Raw genomic sequence first — 19,556 nt, 5'->3', positions numbered from 1 at the left:
CCTAGTGAATCAAACAGTGGCCCATAACGAGTCCCAAAAGAATAAATAACCCACAACATGGAGCTCACCAGAGGGTCATAGAGAGGTCACAAGATACACAGAATGTATTATAGAAAAGTATAAAAATCTTTATTTTCTTTTTTCCATATTTTAAAGTGGAGTGTGCACGAAGATTTTTTTCTGTAGCGCTTGGACCAGCACAGGGCCTCAAGGAGCTGCATAAATGGCCTCCGATGAGGACCCAGGATATTAACCCATTGGATTTTAGTCGAAAGATACACACACCCCTCTGGTGGGGTTGGTCTCTACAGGTGGTCCAGTTTAGACCGGTAGGGTTGGTACCAAGAACATTTACCTCCTCCCTGCAGAGTCAGGGTTCTCTCAAAAGAGAACTTCCCACAGATGTCAGGTTTTCTGCCTGCTACGAGGCTTAGAATTAATAGGCGGGAGAATAGCTGGCTGGTGCATTCCCTTGTCTGGCCGGTCACCAGTCAGGGAATCAGCCATAGCATCTTCATGAAACTGGATGTATGAGTGTACTCTTCATCACCACCAAGAGTAAAAGAATTGGGTACCAGAGGAAGATGCCTAAGGAGGCGAACGGCAGAGTCCTCACCTACAAGTACTCACCAGGTGCCAGAGTGGATCTAAAAACTCATCTTTAGCAGTGTTCCTGCTCACCACTAGGGGGCACCATGCAGCTCTGTACCACCCTGAAGTAACAGAGCAGAGCCGCATATAAGCATCACCCGTGTGCACCAACATCAGTTTCTTAATTCCCTTTCGTCACTCATACGCGGAACATGGACAATTCTTGGTACCAATGTGCTGATCTCTAAATATAGAAGAATACAGTTTTCCTTTCCAATCAAAATGCATCTTCTAACAAGTGTTCTTGCGAAAACTCCAACGCGCAAAACTTTTGACGTTCTCACCTGTGGCTAAAAGACCTACCCAGGGTCCTTCCCACTGGAGACGCTACTAGTGATCTGCCGACGCTGGTTACTCAACTCTCCCAATCTTGCATTCGGGGATCCTGCCCGGTGGTTCACAATGAGGGAAAGCCCTGGTGCTCCAACCACCTCCAGAGGCGCAGAGCCTCGGTCACCAGACCTCTGCCCACCCAGTTGGTTGCAACACCATAGAACGGTGGTGTTGTCCATGAGAACCTGCCCAGCCTCCCCCTGATGGATGGCAGCGAAGCCTTCAGAGCCAGGAAAATGGCCCTCAACTCCAGCAGACTGATGTGGAGCTGTGCTGCTCAGCCCTTTGCTAGCCACATCGCCCAGATGGAGTTCTCAGCCCACAGGGACGCATCAGTCACCACTGTCCGCTCCAGGTGCAGAAGGTAGAGGGGTCTGACACATCACCAATGCTGCTGGAGCAGCTGCCACTAACGGTAGCTAGGTTGATTCGTCGTATGTTTCCAAAGGGAGTGGGATTTGTTTTGGGTCTGGGTCCCACTGTTTTCAGTCTGGTTTGGGGATTTGGTTCTGCTTTGTTCTGTAGATAGATGGTTGTGTGATGAACCTGGTAGCGTAGGCACTGGGTTTGTCCTGGGCCTGGTAGCGTTGGCACCGGGGTTTGTGTTGGGCCCTGTAGCATAGGCACTGGGTTTGTTTGGAGCCTGCAAAGAACAGGTTGATTTGCTGTTTTCCTCGAAAGAGTTAGGTTTGATTACTTCAACAAAAAGAAAAGAAAAACCTGTGAGTAGAACCGTGAGGTTGCCTGTAACATACACAACATTATGAACAGAGATGCTGTTAATTAGTAGAACCACCTGAAACCCAGCTATGGGCACCTGTGCACTCTGGTGTAATTAAAGGCCTGCAGCCTACACACCCATGCACACACACACAACATTCCCCAGATGTACACAACAGCACGAAGCCGGCCTATGTAATATAAACCGTAATATAAACCTTCACTAAACAGTGTATTAGCTTACCTCAACCTTGCCGGGTAATCTCCAACAGGACTCAACTCTATGCTCATACAAGTAACATATATAAAAAATATATATATAAATCCTTCCCCCTTACTATCCCTCCACTATCATTTTCAATACATATAACAGACTAACATGTCCACCACTCAAATTAACAGGGGCGGCTCTAGGCTCATGGCGGCCCTGGGCAGTGAGCCTAGGTATGGGGCCCCAGAAGAGGGGGTCCGGGCGGGGCGGAGCGCTGAGGCCAGTGAAGAGGGGGGGTCAGGGTGTTTGGAAGTGGAACAGAGCAGGAGGGCGCCAAATCCCTGCCAGGGGCAGCCACGCAAATCTCAGAGGATTATTATATTAAGGATATATATTGGCGTGGTGGTCCCTGGGGTTTGGTGGCCCTGTGCAGGTGCACAGCTTGCACATGCCTAAGGCCGCCCCTGAAATTAATTTCATGTTTCACTACACTAATTCACTACTAATCCTTTATGGGTTCTGGAGTAATGTTCTACTCGCCAAAAAAGCGCTTCAACACCTCATCAGGGGTTCAAGCGCTATATAAATACGAACCTTTCTTCCCCTTCTGTCCTTCCACTATCCTTCACAATCCAAACAACTGACTAACATATCCACCACTCAAATTACTTTCATATTTCACTACACTAATTTATCACTAATCCTTAATGGGTTTCGGAGTAGAGTGCTACTCGCCGAAAAAGCGCTTCAGTGCCTCTTTAAGGGTAGTAAGCGCTATATAAATGCAAAAAGAGACTCAACGATGTCCTAAATGAAGTTCAAGACTGGCTGACAAAGAATCACCTGAAACTCAACCCCGATAAGACAGAAACACTCCTCATCTCAAACAAAGAAGATAACCCTCAAATCACCGAGTGGCTAAAGTCGATCGATGCTCTCAAGGGTAACCTCACGCTAGCCGACTCCGTTAAATCCCTGGGCTTCACCTTAGACCCTAAACTAACCCTGACAAATCACATTAAGAACTCGGGGAAAAGCGCATTCTTCAACCTCAGACTTTTGAACAAAATTAAACCTTACATTCCCAACAAGGACCTCAAACTAGCCACGCAATCTCTAGTTCTATCAAGACTGGACTATGGGAACTCAATCCTAACAGGCATCCCCAAATCCCACCTGGCTCCACTAAAAACAACACTTCACGCGGCAGCAAGAATGATCACAGGCTGCAAAAAATATGATCACATCTCCCCGGCTCTCAAAGAACTCGAATGGCTCCCTGTGGAAATGCGAAGTACCTTCAGAACGGCCTGCCTAACCCACAAGGCCCTCCACACCGGCAAACCGGAATACCTGGCTAACAAGCTCAAAAAAGCAGGCCAAGCCAGAAATTTGAGAAGCTCTAATTCCCTGCTGCTCATCCTACCAAAAACCAGAAGGAAGAGAACTGCGGACTGCTCTTTCTCAGGAAATGCCCCCAAAATATGGAACGCCATCCCCCCGCACATCAGAACTCTACCGTCCTATGCAGAATTCAAGAGCCAACTTAAATCCTTGTGCCTGATCCGCTCCCTTGGTTATGGATAACTTGGAGCTGCAAATGTCTCAGAATCCATGCGGTATTGTTGAATCCAGTACTGAGAAGCCCTGCTGTCCGAACTTTTCTTCTTTCCAAATTGTCTGTCGCCGATTGCTTTTATTGGGTTTGTTTCATGTTGTTCTCTTTTTCATGCCTACTACTGTGAAGCGCTCTGATACCTTCGGGTCTTGTTAGCGCTATAGAAAACTTCTAAATAAATAATAAAAATAAAATAAAAATTACAATCTACCGACCGCTTTGGCTCCTGTTGAAGGGGACTCCCGCACATGGGATGGAAGAATGTTCTCTACTTGTGGAAGGAAACTCTGAAACTCTTTGCCTCTTATTTTACGCTCGCAGTGAACCCTGCAGAAACTTAGGAAGCAGTTGAAGACTTGGCTTTTTACCTAACCAGCCACTTAAGCTGCTCCCAGAGTTGACTTTCATCTGGTGGGAGGTTTTTTTATGGTCCTTTTGTAGTTCTAAGACACCTTTGGGTAATTGCGCACTTTGTAAAATTATTTATTTATTATTTATTTTATTTATATGCTTCTATAGCGCCTGAATAGACCCCCGAAGGGGTATCTCCGCGCTTTGCCATACAAAGGAGACCAGCTACTCTGCCCATAGACATTTATAGTGAGTGGTGGGAGGGGAGTGAATTAGATGCTGGAAAAAAGGTACGTTTTCAGGGTTTTTCGGAAAGACAGGTGATCAGTACTAAGTTTTAATGCGAGGGGCAGGGTGTTCCAAAGAACAGGCCCTGTGTACGCTAAGGCCCTGCCTCCTTGCCGAGTTTTTTTAATTTTTGGAACCTTAAGGAGCTGGAGGTTGCTTGATCGTAGTGAACGTCCAGGAACATAAGGGAGGAAGGCTGAGGTGAGAAATTTCGGTCCTTTCCCCATCAGGCACTTGTGAATTGTACACAGGATTTTGAATTTGGTCCGCAGTCGCACTGGCAGCCAGTGAAGTTCTGTCAGTAGTGGCCGGGAGGGGGTCCTAGATGGAGCATTCATGACTAACCTCGCGGCCGTATTCTGGACCACCTGAAGTTTGTTAAATTGGCCTTCATTAGCTGACAAAAGAAGGCCATTACAGTAGTCCAGTCTACTAACGATCAGAGCCTGGACCAAGGTCTTTCTGTGGTGATCTGGGAGAAAAGGAAACACCCTTCTCAGCAAAGAAATGACCCCGAAACAGGTGCCAGCAACCTGGTTGACGTGTTCTTTAAAGGTCAGAGACTGATCAAACAGCACTCCCAGATTTCTTATGGTCTGTTTGGGAATAGGGGCAGGTCCTAGTTCAAGCGGCCACCACTCATTGGACCATAGTGTTACTGCTTCCCCATAGAGTACAACCTCTGTTTTGGTCACGTTGCACTGTAAGCAGTTATCTGTCATCCATCTGGAGACTGCCCTCATGCCTTCTGCGAAAGTTCTTTGTAAAGCAGGAGAGAAGGTCTTAAAAGGGAACAGAAGTTGGGTGTCGTCGGCGTAGGACACCGGTATAAACCCAAAGGATCTCACCAAGTCAGCCAGGGGGGCCACGTACACATTAAACAATGTGGGGCTTAGGCATGAGCCCTGTGGCACACCCCTGGTGAGCTCCCTAGCGATGGATTTATGGGAGCCCAATCGGACTTCCTGAGAGCGACCCGAAAGAAAGCTCGCCATCCAGGACAGGGCTGTACCTCCCAGTCCTATCTCTCTCAGCCGACAGAGAAGCAAATCGTGAGACACCGTATCGAAGGCAGCGGATAAGTCCAATAGCACCAGAATCATTGACCCTCCACTATCAAGCGTCATCCTGATGTTATTGGTGACGGCCAGTAGGGCGGATTCGGTGCTATGGTTGGGCCTAAACCCAGATTGTGAAGGGTCTAGGCCACCCGCTGTCTCGATATAGTTGGAAAGGTGGGTGTTCACGTGCCTCTCTTTCATTCATTCATTCATTTATATGGGGTTCCTCGATTTTCAAAGCGCTTCAAGAACATGCCAATGGTGGCAGTGCGCTATACAAATGCCCTGACATAACACGCCAGGCTCGTGCGGATAAAAGATTAGGCCTATCCATTTCTCAAGCCTCACCATCTAGAGGACCCCCCCAGTTTAGCGCCCACCATTCCGCGCACAGCATCATGGGGCCTCCGAAAAGAGTTGACCTTGTGATATATATTACAAGAGAGGAGCAGAACGTAAAGCTCAGAAACACCCATAAGGCGGCCGAGGAGCACGTCTAAGCGCTATAGCGGTCCCCGGCGCGAACCGAGGCGCTAGGCCAGGCAGGCACCGCTGCTTGGGCCGCATCAGCAGCGCCGCCCGGCAGCGCACGGAGGCGCCTAATGTTTTAATAGGATCTGTGCTCTTGTGCTCACCCGGGTATAGCGCCTCGAGGGCTCTGCCTTTCTGCAGAGTTTCGTTACACCGCCAACGAAAACAATTGCTTTGAGCCCCCGGATTCTGTACCTGGGGAAGGAAACAAGCTGACGGCGCAACGCGAGCTTCAAGAATCCAGAGTGAAACCAGCTGCGCCGCCTCAAATTAATTGTCGGCTTCTTTTAAGAGGCGCCCGATGGGTCTAATTAACGCGGCCGCGTCACGGGGGGGGGGGGGCGACGGGGATGAAGCAGGCCTGCCATGTGTCAGTGTGAGGCCGACACTCCTCTCAGACACGCAGCCTCCGGGGTCCCTGGGCTCAAGAGGCGCCTGGAAGCACGCACAGTGCATAAGGCGCGTTGCCGGGAGCGCGCCATACCTGTGCGAATACCAGGCATAAGTATGGTTTCCATAGAGAGCAGTTCCTGGGCTGAATTATTTTAATCTGCTCTCAAACTAGATGTTACGGAAAATGAACAGTAACGCTATGGTCCCCAGATCACACAATTTGGTCAGGTGGGGAGCCGGGATTTGAGTCCAGGAATGCACATTGTGCAGTTAAGAGAATGCAGGGGTAGGTACATCCTTCTATGGCCATATAACACCAAAGGCCAGGGTTTTGTGTTCATTATTGTTATTCATTAGTGTTGGGATACAGGGGTCAATAAATACACTTATCACACCCTATATCAAACTGACACCGTGTGCACATATATATGGATGCTGTCATGACATTGAAAGGTGTGTTTTTTGTGTGCAATGTTTCCACAGACACTGATGATCATTTCCCGCCCTCCTTTCCTCCACTGGTCCCCTGAGGTGACAAACAGGACTTGTAGGAGATACTTAACCCCTCAATGACCATACTAAAAAAATAACAAAACAAGGAGGTGCAGACCCCAGAGTTTGCTGCTCAAGCTACAGGGCTTCTATGTGACTCAGGAGACGTGCATTGGGTTTTCAGGCCAGTGCTCCATCTGAGCTGGGGGGCCCACCGGCACTTACTGTTCCTCATCAGACCAGTGCTTTAAATGGGCCGGTACTGTCCAGTACGGAGTACCGGCACTTTTTTATTTTGAGTAGGAGAGTACCGGGACTTCTCAAGAGAAATGCAATGCCTTTAATTGGAGAGTACCTGCACTTCTCAGTAACAAGCAGGCACTCTGGTACAGAGTACCAGCACTTCTATTTTTCCATTTCAAGCAAGGCATCAGACATTGTCTGCAAGCAAGACAGAGAAAACACACAAAGAAAGAAAGAAAGAGGAAGAGAGCGAGGAGGAGGAGGAGGAGGAAGGAGGAAAAGAAAGATGGAACAAAGGGCCCAAAGGGCCCAAAGGGAGAAAGCGGGAACGACAAGCGTTAGATAAAGAGGCAGCGAAGTGTCTGGTGGTGGATCAAAGAGGCCTGAGGTGGATTCACAAGAGGCAGCCTTGGTATTCGGGCGCCGATTTTTAATAGCATTGCCTCGAGAGAGGTTTCGGCACCGGCACTCATACTTTTACAAATTAAGCACTGTAGATAGAAACGCACGGACTGCCATGGTTTGTTTATTAATTTACACTTCAAAATCTGGGGTGAGAGGGGGATAAGTCACCCCTGTACCCCACAGTTCCTACGCCTATACCTCTTGGCGCTGTCGTGGGCCTCTAGTGAGCACATAAACCCACCAGTTAGGGGCAAGGACACTAGAATTATGTGACCAGGTACAACCAAGCTATGCAGCAGGGTTAGATTATGTGTCAGGAAAAGACAAATCATGGGCATAATGTACCAGATTTTGATGCTGTAACACTTCACTATTTTGTCATTTTACAAACCTGTTCACACCGCTTGGTCAAAGGTTTTGTTAACATCAGTTTAACACCTAAATGTAGCAAACAGAACTTGACAGCGACCTGTCTCTGCGCGACAAAGTGCCAGTCACTGAGCACTTCGAGTGAAGGCATTTTTCCTGATCACATGTGCACTTCTGTCTATAAAGATGTGCATTTAATTTCCAGGGCTGGCGGGCCAATGCTTTACTTTGCCAGTGCTTTTTTTCCATTCAAATTTTTATTCATTTTTAACTTACTTTAGTGATTCTCGTACTTTTAAAGTATGTCTTCAAGTTACAATAATTCAAAATCAGTACTTACTTTTGCTTTGTGCCAATTGTGATGCACATTAAAACTGAAAAAGGGTGTGTTTACATCTTAAGTACAAATGCCTGCTGGGAAGCACCTGTACTTTTCTATTAAAATTAAATATGATGCTTAATTTTAAAATTTCACATTTTTATTGCAAGCATATGGCTGACATATTTAGCTGGAAGTGGGTTTTCTTTTTTCTTCTTTTTATTTGTGTGCCATATGCTTGTTATAAAACACAAATATTAAGCGTCAGACTAACTTGCCAACAGCAGATTTATCTCCTTTGCCAAGGCTTGTTTAATAATTATATTAAGTTTCCTTCAATAGGGGTGAAACGGGTCAACGACAATCTTTGCGATTTAAGAAATGCTGCACCAAAAAACGAGCACAGCTTATATCACAAAACAACTGTGATTTAGGGTGTAAACACAGTGGGAAAGATGTGACGTCAGTAGGCCTCTGGCCTTCAACATATGCAATTCTCAAAACTCACTATTTTGCTAAATTACACTGTATGGAAGTCATTAGGTCGAGTTGACGGTAGCCACTGACATCTGCAGAAGTTCGAATCCTGGCAAGGCAATCCAGTCTTCCATCCTTCTAATGTCGATACATTGTGTACCATTAAATTGGGTTATAGTAAGTACAATCAGTTGCTTACAGTGCTTAGAAATGTCAGACATGTCGAGTGAAGCACTATATAACATTGTTAAAACCAATTTACTATGGAGTTGGTCAGTAAATCTAGCTCCTCGTCTTCGAGGAGCTATAGGGCAGAGGAAGAGTTACATTTTAAAAGCTAGCTGCATCTTACTCTTGCAGAAGAATGGGTTTTAAATCGCGCTCTCCCCGCCCCCGAGTCACACCCTCTCACCGCCAAGAGGCGCCCACCGCTGCTGGCACCCTCACAGCCACCGATCTGCGCGGGGAAACATATATATTTGATTAAAACCATTTGCTTTCTGTCCAAAAGTGGGCGGCGAGAATGAATGGGCCTCTTTGTTCGACATTAATCTCCGCACTTGTCCAAGTGCCAGATGGCGGCACTTCACGGGCGCGCGCGACAGGCCAGGGCCGCTCGGGCAGTAAATTTGCGCTCAACGATTTCATCTGAAACAAGCTGCGCAGGCGAGGCCGTCGCCGAGGGGGCGGGAGGGCTCATTTACCAATGCTTGTTTTTTAAGCAGTCGGTTTAAGGCTGCACGGAGCCAGTGACGCACTGCCATACAACGTAAAGGCACATCTGGGTGTACGGTGAGTGAACGTCACTCCCTTCAGTGAGGGCCTCTTACGTTTATATAGCGCCTGCTGCCCACAAGCGCTGTGGTAGAACCATATGTATGTAGCTTTGCAGAGGGGAAACAACCTTTACAACGCAACCATTACATCGCAGTATTGTACTGTATTATATTGTAATTGCATTTATATAGCGCTTACTACCCATGACGAGGCGTCGAAGCGCTTTTTCGGCGAGTAGCACGCTACTCCGGGACCCATAGAGGATTAGTGTTGAATTAGTATAGTGAAACATGCCAGGACATTTTAAGTGGTGGATAGGTTAGTCAGTTATTTGGATTTGGAATGATACCAGAAGGATAGAGGAGGACAAAGGTTTGTATTTATATAGCGCTTGTTGACGCACGCTATTCAGAAAGCCTACAAAGGATTAGTGGTGAATTAATATGGTGAAATATGAAGTAATTTCAGTGGTGGATTTGCAACATCGTTCCCAACGCATGTCACTACAACGAATCCATTACATTGCATGTCACTACAACGCATGACACTACTTCGCATGTCACGACAACGCAGGCGTTACATCGCATGACATTACAACGCATGCCATTACAACGCCTCTCCTGAAACTGTCAAAAACCTACAGGTGGCTATGAGCCAGGTAACTTGTTGATGGTTGGACGTCCCTGCAAACTCCCACCACACAACCCACCGCGCTAGCCTATCCCAAAGCCTGGAAAGATGCCAACATCAAGCCTCAATGAGCCGCCTCGGCCGAGAACCTCCGCATTAAAGAACTCGTTCAAGCCAGGACAAAGCAAGCGAGATGCCACCTGCGAAGGATTAAAGACCTAAACAGATCCTATCTGGCGGGATCTCAGGAGAGCTGGTCCGGCCTAAAGCATATATATGCGCCTCCGCACTGGATTCCACTGGTCAGACTGACCCAGGCTTGGTCTCTTGACAGACACTAAAACACCGAGTACATCACCCACTCTCTCTTAACACTCACAAGGGCACCCCGGTGGTTCACTGCTAGATGGAGAAGCCGGTTGGAGAGGTGATAAAGAACGCCATATAACCGTGGTCTTCGTAATAAAATAGGGGAACATGGAGGGCCCCTCAAGCGACCAGGGGCCAGATGTAGGAGCCCAAATACGGGTCGGTAACAGCCGATTTCAGCCTAGCGACCGGTATTTGGGTTTTGTAATGTAGGGGGCTAGAAAATTACAGAATCGGTATATTTACCGAATCCGTAAATTTACCGATTCGGTAAAATACCGAATCAGTAAATTTACCGATTCTGTAATTCAATATGTAGGTGGCACAGTTTACAGTGCCACAGGCCATTACCGATTTGTTATTTACCATGTAATACTATTACATGGTAAATAACGAATTCCAGTGTAAATGCACATCTGTGCATGTACACCTGTGCCATGTGGCACACATACATGCCCTAAGAGCATGTATGTGTGTCACATGGCACACAAGCCAGAAACAGGGGTGCAACAGGGTGTCAAAGTGACACCCTGTCCCCCTTGGAAAATCTGTATTTTTACTGATTCGGTAATTACCAAATCTGTATTTGCTATTGATTCCTATGGGCTTCAAGGCCCATAGGAATCAATGGCAAATACTGATTCGGTAATTACCGAATCGGTAATTACCGAATCTTACAGATTCAGTATTTTTACTGATTTTTTTTTCCTACATAGCAATTACCGATTAGTAAATACCGAATCGGTAAAATTCGGTATTTACCATTCGGTAATTTGCTATTACCTACATCTAGCCCTAAATTTCAAGCTTGGAATGACTACAGAAGCTAACACATGTAAATTCAGTGTACAGCAGTCTTTAAGCTCCTTAAATAGTTCTGCTCATTTGTGGGCCAAGACATTAGGAATATCGCATTGCTGATGAGCTTCTGCTCATATTAGAAGATATATATCAGATTTTTGAGTGTTAGAAATAGTGAAGAAATACAATCCAGACGTACGGAACCAAAAGAAGAGCGGTCAATCTCAGTACATAACCTTACAAGTGAGGAAGGGACGGCACGGATAATATCTCCAAAGAAATCAGTACAGTATTCACCGGCAAAGAAAAATCCTGAAGAAGGCATTTGCCGAAACGCGTTGGTGGTATTCTTCAAATCACTACCAGTGTTTTTGTCCATGTAATGCTAATCTTGCGACATAATCTGTCCAGACAATATAAAGTGTGATAAATATAATATGCTGTTTAACTGTGAATTCTAAACAAGTTTGCGGTTGGATCTACCAGTGTAATATAGGTAGTAATGTGTAATTATTTATGTGCTGAAATGAATGATGTATAAGTTGAATTTATATATATATTTGTTTACCAACAAAAAACACAAAAAGATTAATAAAATCTTGGTCTCTTGACAGACACTAAAACACGGAGTACATCACCCGCTCTCTCTTAACACTCACAAGGGCACCCCTGGTGGGTCACTGCTTGTAAAGCGCACCGCCTCAACATGAACCAAGGGTCTGAGGGACATGAACTGGGGGTCTGAGGGACATGAACTGGGGGTCCGAGGGACATTCATATCACTTGATCTGAGGGGCATCTACTTCACATGGTGCTGGCTGCCTGTCGCAGACTCACCCCCAGCTGCCCTGCTCTAAAGTAGTGTAAAAGCCCACTGCTGTGGGCCATATCAGTTGTTAAAGGACCTGAACCGATTTAAAGGTCAGACTTACAGCCCAGGGCCTATGAGGGAGAGGGCCTTTAACAACCATTAGAGCCTGAGGTGGAAGGGCTATAATGATATAAGAGCATCCCATCCACTGAAGGTCGAATGTTCTAAACTAGAAGGTGAGAAACCGTGAGACAAACGTTGCACTGTTGGAGCCAATCGCCAACACCAGCCATTATCGGCACGAGCCACTCAACTGTCTGTAAAGGGGCTCTCAATATTCCAGTGTTCTAATACTAGAAATATTATTAAGAGTGGGCAAGTAACTTAGATTAGTGTAAGTATAAATCAGCCAAAGTGGCCACTTAGCGCCATCACCGCATAATCAGGCGGATCCGGACAGCGATCTGAACTCGCCACTTATTTTCTTTAATACTTTCTTTACCGCGCTGCAGGCTGGCAGCTGAGGTGATGGCTAGGGTGGGCAACTGGCACAGAAGGGGGATTTTAGGAGCAGGTGTGTCCTTAGGTTGATCAGACCAACCTCTCGGCTCCAGCTGCAGGACACAAGCTTATCAACTGGAAAGGTTTGTAGTGCCTGCCTCTTAAACCAGAGCCCCTACCTGTTCACCTTTCACCTGGCGAGATGCCACTCCGAAGGGGTAACAAAAGCAACGGTGGCACCCTCAACAAAACAGAAAGTAAACACAAGAGGGAAATAAGTTGCACTTTCTTCAGTTCAACTTAGTAATTATTTTAGAGTTTTAGCAATCGTTGCCTTGTATGGAAATGTGATAATGTATGTTCCATGCAAGAAAGGCAGTAAACAGAACTGTACTTAATATCAGAGAATGTGTGTGATGGGGGAGGCCATGAGAAAGCAAACTGAATGGGAAGGTTGGCAAGGCCATGTTTTCAGTTTAGAAACTCCATTGTTTCTGACAACGTGCAAACTAACAAGGCAGACACTGGAAGCTTTCCATTTCTGTGGCGCATGCGTTACAACTGTGGCTGCAAGGGAATGTTATCACCATAGCTGCTTCGAACGTTCAAAGAAACGGGCGGGGCCGCGTCGGCCGTTCGCCCCACCACTTAGGGGGTTAAATTCAAGAGATAATAATAATAATAATAATCCACATTTGTAAAGCGCAAACAATCACCCGTAAGGGTCTCTAGGCGCTGGGGGCCGTCGGGAAGATTAAGTGAGCAATTGCCCAGAGTCACATGGTGCTGGGCTAATCTGCCGCCGGCGCCGGGGATCGAACCGTGAACCCCAGATTCCAGCATCAGTCACCCTGGCCACTGCGCCACACCTCTCCTCGGGGATCGGTCCTGGAAGGAAGAAGGATAAAATAGCATTGGTCTGCATAGCTTCCCTATGCAGAGGGGCATTGTTTGCACATTTATATATCCAAGAGGAAGCAGAGTTTCTCTCTCCTCTCTGGGTTTTTCCTCCACGGACCCCGACTGGCTCTCCTCCTGCAGGGCCTGACACACTCACTACCTTGCTCAGCAAGCAGCCGGACTTCTAGGCCCTACACAGGCCCTCAGCGCCTCCAGTACACAGGGCAGGTTTCAGTTGAGATCTCTCCACCTCTGGGAGACCGGCCGTCTTACTGACACCTGCCCAGATCACACAGCAGTCCTTATGAATACTCCTTCATTGGCTACTTAGAATGTGGAAGTAGAAAAAAATGGGGTGGTTTGAACCCCTCTTTTATACACATTTTTTCTAACAGGGATGTAGATTCACTAGCGATAGTTTCAGAACTGGTTTCAATTGGTTCTCATTCCAAATGCCACTTTGTGGCTGCTCTGCAGACACAGGTTTTGTGCAAAGTGATGGCTCTCACAGCAGGTAGAGGTGCTACTGGTATGCAAAAAAAGGGCACAGTAAACTTTTGTATCTCTATACCTGGCTGTCCCCAGCCTTCCTGAAGCAGTAATCGGGGACAGACAAAAGGACAGGCCCTACCTACAAAACTTCCTCAACTTGAACAAAAGAAAATGGAGTCCCACCCTGCACCTTACCCCTACCGCCTACTGGCAGTGCTCAAGAAGAACAGACCAGCAGTCCTCTGCTAATAAAGGTGCTCAGTGATTTTCTAAAGGTAGCCGGGTCGCCACCCTCCTTTGCTTCGGTGTCTGGGCGTTCACAGTCCGACTACAAGACACTTCAACAGTCTGGGGGAGAAGGTTCCACCCTCCATTTTGTGCCATGAGAAACCAAGTGTAATTAAAACGTATCTCACTGCTCCTAACAATTTTACAAATCTTCCATATTTTGTGCTTTTATAAAGTTTTATAAATGTATAGTGTATACTTTTATGGTTGTAACAATCCAAATAAAGTTTTTAATGACTGACTGACTGCTCCTAGTACTCAGACTCTCATGGCACACATACAGAGTCCTGTTCCATACCTAGCACATGCACTCAACATGCACAGAGCGGAGCAGCGCAAGGCTCTCGGGTCACATAACAGAGGAAGTTTAAATGAGAAGTGTCAGGAGACGACACAGCCATTGACACGGAAGAAAGGTCTGGTCACACCAGTATGTCACAAAAAGTTGGTAAACTGTCGCCACTGCTTGATGCAATTTACCCAGAGCATGGTCAATAGTGCTGGACTCACTATTGAGACACGCTTAGTGTGCACCTCCAGGTATCAGAACAAATTCTGGGAGTGCATTACAAGCAGCAGGCCTACGTGTCGGTGTACACACTAGATTGGCATGGTTCTCAGAACAAATAAAATAGCCAGAGTACCAGTTTCAGATGCACCTGGGGCAGTGGTACACACACGTTCACCACTTGATATATGAATAAAGAGACTCGGTCAGTCCTTTTCATCCATTTATCTAAGAATCATGCACATTTTATGTCTGCCTACCACAGCTGACAGTATGGGGACGTGGGCCAGACCACCTCAGCCACTACCTCACTTCACTGTGACTGAAACCTTTTCACTTGTGCACATATCTACATCCACCTATACAGTAGTACACCTCAGTGAGAGGGCAAGCAGGCCAATCTCTGCTTTTATTTCCATTTTTATTTTTTGGGCAATAGGTCACGCTACTTTTTTTGCAAACATATGCACGCCACATTTCGACAGTTGCATTTTATTTCTGATAATTTTAATGCAAAATGCATTCATTTTCCTAAAAAAATACATGAAAAAAAAATCCAGCTTTTATCGACCAGACTTCTGTCTTTTGCCAGTGCTTGTTTTATTCCTGTCCCGCTAGCTCAGTTTCTGGAGCTGAGGGGGCTGACTGCTGTTCGTGCAGCCTGAGCCCTGGACTTCCAGGATCAGCAGATATCTGGGGCCCTCTGAGGGGATTAGTGCCAGCCGGCAGGGCTCAGCAGTAGGAATTAACCCAGTGGGCTTCGAGCCTCATGGTTGGAATATGGGTCAAAGGTCCCTTCCGGGCATGTCCAGAACTGCAAGTCAACAGGCACTTGCTGCCTGAAAACTATCAAGCACTTTAACTGATCCCCGGCCCGTTAGTGCATATAGTGTACACTCAGGGAGGTAGTTTAGTCATTTAGATGGGGGGGTGGGGGGGGCAGAGGTTTCCCAACAATCAGTTGCATTGACATAGCAAAATAGATGAAAACACTAATCAATTTAAAAGGCTTCTCTGCACCACATAATATCCATCCAGTTCTTTGTTTGTCGTTGCCCTGTTTTGTGTGAGAGGGAAGAGGAAGGGTGGGTGTCACCCCAAACACCCTCCCTAGAGGGGGTGTCTACAAGCTCTTCAAACAGAGACCTGTGTCTGTGCCATGAGGGATGCTAATCTGAGAAGAAACCACACCACAGACACTGCTAGCCGGACAGGAGGCCCCTGGACCCAACTACACACACCAGGATCCATTTATTGGGGGGGGGGTCACACTCCAAACTCCCTCCCTAGAGCGGGGTATACAAGCTCTGCAATGTATAATAGAGACCGCAGACATTGCTTGCCCGACTGGAAGCCCCTGGGCCCAACTCCACAGAACAGAATCCATTTATTAGGGGGATGTCACACCCCAAACACCACACCAATGCGTATATTCTGTAGAGGAGCACAACTCTATATATGCAGTGCTGCTCGAGTGGAAGAGCTGCAGAACTTTGAACCCAGAATATGGAGTTCTGTTGTCTGATTCAGCACCTAGAGAAATACTAAAATGTGTGATTCTGGGCAAATCACATTGCCTTCCTGTGCCCTACATTATAAAATGTTCATAGTTCTGTAAATATGTGAAGACTGACAGCTACTGGTCCGAATACCTCTTGCCACCCCTTATCTCACAGGTCGGTCTCCGTGATCCAGTCTCAACCAGACACCACACTTTCCTGACTCTCCTGTTACAATAAGAATACTTTCTGTAAAGAGCCCTAATGCTCCTCTAGTCAAGTCAAGTCAAGTCAAGAGATTTATATAGCGCGCTACATACCCATAGGGTCTCAAGGCGCTTGAGGAAGGGTGGGGAATTACTTGTCGAATATCCAAGTTTTAAGTTGCTTTCTGAATGCTAGGTGGTTCTGAGTAAGGCGAAGGTGAGTGGGAAGTGAGTTCCAGGTTTTAGCTGCCAGGTAGGAGAAGGATCTACCTCCCATGGTGGTTTTGTTGATGCGAGGTACAGTAGCAAGGGCTTGGTTGGAGGATCGTAGCTGACGGGAGGGGGTGTAGAAGGACAGTCGTGTGTTGAGGCATTCGGGTCCAAGTTCGTAAAGTGCTTTGTGTGCGTGGGTTAGGAGGCGGAATGTTATCCTTTTATTGACGGGGAGCCAGTGGAGGTTTTTCAGGTGACCAGAGATGTGTTCTTTATGCGGGATATCTAGTATGAGCCTGGCTGAAGCGTTCTGGATGCGTTGGAGTTTTTTTCTGGAGTTTTGCGGTGGTACCGGCGTATAGGGTGTTTCCGTAGTCCAGGCGGCTCGTGACCAGTGCGTGGGTGACCGTTTTTCTAGTTCCGGTGGGGATCCAACTAAATGTTTTTTTGAGCATGCTTAGAATGTTGAAGCAAGATGATGAAACGGCGTTGACTTGTCTGGTCATCGAGAGTGAGGAGTCCAGGATGACGCCCAGGTTCCGTGCGTGGTCCGTCGGGATGGGTGCTTTTCCAAGGGCCTCTGGCCACCAAGAGTCATCCCAGGCGGAGGGGGAGGTGCCTAAGATGAGGACTTCTGTTTTGTCTGAGTTCAGTTTCAGACGGCTGTGCTTCATCCACTCGGCTACTTCTTTCATTCCTTCGTGTAAGTTGGTTTTGGCGGTGTTAGGGTCTTTGGTGAGTGAGAGGATCAGTTGAGTGTCGTCAGCGTAGGAGATGATGTTGAGGTTGTGTTGGCGTGCGATGGCCGCGAGGGGGCTCATGTATACATTGAAGAGGGTGGGGCTGAGTGAGGATCCTTGTGGCACGCCGCAAATGACTTCAGTGGCCTCTGATTTGAATGGTGGGAGGCGGACTCTTTGAGTTCTTCCGGCAAGGAACGAGGTGATCCATTCCAGTGCTTTTCCTTGTATTCCGATGTTTCTGAGGCGTTGTATCAAGGTTTTATGACAGACTGTGTCGAAGGCTGCGGAGAGGTCGAGGAGGATGAGGGCGACTGTGTTTCCATTGTCCAGTAGAGTTCGAATGTCGTCTGTTGCTGCGATGAGTGCGGTCTCAGTGCTGTGTTTGGCTCGGAAGCCGGACTGTGAGGAGTCGAGGGATTTGCTGTTTTCGAGGAAGGCGGCGAGCTGGTTGTTGACAGCTTTCTCGATGACTTTGGCCGGGAATGGAAGGAGCGAGATGGGGCGGTAATTTTTCAGTTCGGTGGGGTCAGCTGTGGGTTTTTTCAGAAGGGCGCTGAGTTCTGCGTGTTTCCAGCTTTCCGGGAAGGTGGCGGAGTTGAGGGAGCAGTTGATGACATCTCGGAGGTGTGGTGCTATGATGGAGTCTGCTTTATTGAAGATGTGGTGAGGGCATGGGTCAGTTGGGGATCCTGAGTGGATGGAGTTCATCAGGCGGATGGTGTCCTCAGTGGAGATTGGGTTCCAGTTGTTAAGGATGTTCAAGGGGGGTGAAGGTCCTGCAGAGGGTTGGGCGGGTTGGTCTCCGGGTCAGTTGTCGAAGCTGTTGTGGATGTCTGCGATTTTGTTGTGGAAGAAGGAAGCTAGGGAGTCGCAGAGGGCTTGGGAGGGGGTGATGTCGTTGGAGTTGGCTGATGGGTTGGTAAATTCTTTGACGATGTTGAATAATTCCTTGCTGTTGTGGGCGTTATCTAGTCGGTCTTTGAATGCGGCTTTCTTGGCAGACCGGATTAGTTGGTGGTGTATGCGGGTGGCGTTTTTGAAGGTGTCCCTGGTGCTGGTGTTTGGGTCTTTTTTCCTGGCCTTCTCGAGGGAGCGACAGAGTTTCTTCGATTTCTTAAGATCATCGTTGAACCAGGAGGCGTTTTTGCTGCCTAGTTTGATTTGACGTTTTTTCAACGGTGCTAGGATGTCAGCGTTGTTGGATAGCCATTGGGTGAGGTTAATGGCTGCTTGGTCGGAGTTTGAGGAGTGGGCGGGGGGGTTTAGAAGAAGCGATGAGGAGATCTGGTCGATGGTGATTGTGTTCCAGTTTCTTCGCAGGGTGGGTTGAGGATGGCTGTGGATTGTGGTCTTATTGTAGATAAAGTGAACGCAGCTGTGGTCCGTCTAAAGCCAGGTGTGTGCTTAAATTGAATAATTGGAATTAAATGAATTACGTTTTAACGCCATCTGCCTCCGGTGCGGGGTAGGTGCCAGGGCGTAGATTCCCTTGGTGCGGCAGGTGCAGTGGCACCAGGGTACAGAGGTGCATCACTGAACCCTGATTATTGCTGTATTTCAGATTACAAACGGTGGCCTGGGCCCATGATACTCTGGCCAGGTCACTGTGATTCCAGTTCATTTCCCTCCTTTAAAAGTAAAACATGGCTCTGAGCTGTGCGCTTTCTGTGCTGCTGCGTCTGCATCCAACGACAGCGCATGCCCTGACATAGAAGCAAACTGCCCTGCTCCATTAATGCCCCGCCCAGACAGAACCCCATGGCTCCATTGACCTGCTCCTCACTCAGATGCACCAAATGACCGGTGGAGAAATTACTTTTTGTAGACACCCTTTCGTCGCAGCGCACGGAAGCTCAAGGCTGGTGCAACATTTCTTGGCACCAGAATAAAACTGCCAGCCAGGCCCTGGTGCACTTTACGTCATGCTGCCCTCGGCGGGGGCGGGGCTACCATTGGTGCAGCGGGTGCAGTGGCACCGGGGCCCACCGAACCCTGACAATTGCTGTATTTTACTGCCCCTGCAGCGTGTGCCAGAGCGCAGGCCACGCTCGCCGCTCCACGGGCCCTCGGGCCAGGGCGCGTCGGTGGCGCAGAGGACGCGGCCTCTCGCACCACCTCGACCTCCCCTTGAAAGCTGACGAAGTGAATGAAATTGGAACCGGAATCGATGCCGCAAAGACGGAACTTCCTCTCCCTGACTTAAAAGGCCTTTAAATGATTAATACAGAAACTCTTTAGCAGCCATCACCCGCGGCTGTTCTTGAGGGTCCCCGAGGCGGAACGGAAACCTTGGAGCTTAAACCTCGCCCGTCGGCCCATGGAGGACCAGCGGTCTCTGCTCCTCCGGGAAGCCCCA

At 47.8% G+C, this 19,556-nt stretch overlaps 1 protein-coding gene across 5 annotated transcripts in view; it reads right to left on the bottom strand.

The window, feature by feature from the left end:
- FBRSL1 (fibrosin like 1) overlaps nt 1–19,556 on the bottom strand; it is a 1,147,774-nt gene that overhangs the window by 919,997 nt on the left and 208,221 nt on the right. The window lies entirely within an intron of this gene.

This window comes from Lissotriton helveticus, chromosome 11 (assembly GCF_964261635.1).
Source record: "Lissotriton helveticus chromosome 11, aLisHel1.1, whole genome shotgun sequence".
NCBI classification, from domain to species: Eukaryota; Metazoa; Chordata; class Amphibia; order Caudata; family Salamandridae; genus Lissotriton; species Lissotriton helveticus.
This window is presented reverse-complemented; position numbering and strand designations above follow the sequence as displayed.